Raw genomic sequence first — 1,724 nt, forward strand, 5'->3', positions numbered from 1 at the left:
ATGCTAAGCCTCCTTTGGGATTAATCATTACAATCACCAATGGATCAAGTGTGTCTTAAAGAAAGGTGGTACGTGATGATTCATCAAAAATTCAACATTACAGCGATAGATTTTTTTCGTCGCAAATTTACGACGGATCAGCGAGCGAAAACTATTTGTCGCTAACATTTAAAATATTTACAAAATTAGCGATAAATTAGCAACAAATTTTTTTCGTCGCCAAAACACTACAAAAAAATGCTAATTAGCGACAGAATTAGCGAGAGAATTTTTCCGTCCCTAATCCGTCACTAATTAGCGACAAAAAATTCTCTCGCTAATTTCATCGCTAATTTTCGATTTAAACCATCCCGCCTGAGGCGCGAAATTTTCCCTCTCTCCCGTTCAAAATTTTTCCGCCCTCTGTTTTTCCTTTCCCCCGTTCGATTTAAATCATCCTTTGACAACGCGCAGCGACCTCTCGCACCACGGAGGTCGACCTTCTCAGGCACCTCTCGCACCACGCGCAACTTCTGCAGCCGCTCTGCAGCGATCCCTCCTCCGTCCCCGTCTCGTTGTCCAGCCCGACGGCACCTCCATTCTCAGGCACCTCTCGGTGGAGACTGCTCGGGCACCAACGGCACCTCCATCCTCCGCATTGTCGTCCAGCCTGACGCCTCCTGCAAGTTCTCCCCCGTCAACCCTGGCTACGCCGCCTGCCTTGACCGCTCCTCCCGGCGGTGCCCCTCGGCAGTCTCCACCGCCTGTCCCTGCCTCTCCCTCGCCGGATCCCGTCTCAACTACGACCCCTTCTCCCGCTGTGACTAGCGTTGCAGAAGCACGTCTCAACGTCAGAACACACCGGTTCTGTGCAAAAACAATTGCTCCCTGCCGGAGAATGCGTCGGCAGCGAGCAAAAAATTTTTTTAATTTTTTTTAAAAATTTAACAACAGATATTATCCATCGCTAATTTAAAATAGCTAAGGACTCGCGATGGATCATATCCGTGGCTAATCCGTCGCAAATTAGCGACGAAATTAGCGGCGGATAAATTTTGGCACTACTTAGCGTCAAAAAATTTGCGATGAAAGTTATCCGTCGCTAATCCAACACTAATCCGTCGCTAAGACGGATTTAGGTCCTCGCTAATTCACAGGTTTCTTGTCCTTTAGTTTCAAGCAGTAATAAGAACAAATTCTGGTCTAACAGTTGGTGTAATGGTGAAGATTATGCTTGTTTTATCATTCTTTCTGCTTTAGAAATGACAACTTAGATGGGTTTAAATTGCATTCATTATCGGTTTCTCAAAGAAGCAGCACAAATAAATAAATTGTCAAGATCTGTTAAAGCCAATTGTTGGTTAGAGAGAGAGAGAGATTACCGTGATGATGTAGGGACACGGGAGAGCGTCAATGGCAGAAAAAAAAGAAGAGAGATTACTGTGATGATTAGGGAATCAAGAAAGAGTTTACCGTTAACTCAAGAACAACCCAACATTATTGAGGCCATTTGATTAACCAGAGTAAAAACTTTGGATGTCATTTGCAAATTCCTTAAAGAGTTTGCGGTGCGGATCAATTAGGCCCAAACGTTTGGGGGTATTTAAAATTTTCCCAATATTATATCTTCGTGGCAACGTGTCGTGCACCACGTTTCAATATCGCGTCGCGTCGCGTCGCGTCGTTACCACAGACCAAGAATTTCGCGACCGACTGAAGTGGGGCGATTGCACAAAGGGACCTTT

The sequence above is a fragment of the Nuphar pumila genome, chromosome 12 (assembly GCF_984573655.1).
Source record: "Nuphar pumila chromosome 12, dmNupPumi1.hap1.1, whole genome shotgun sequence".
Lineage (NCBI taxonomy): Eukaryota > Viridiplantae > Streptophyta > Magnoliopsida > Nymphaeales > Nymphaeaceae > Nuphar > Nuphar pumila.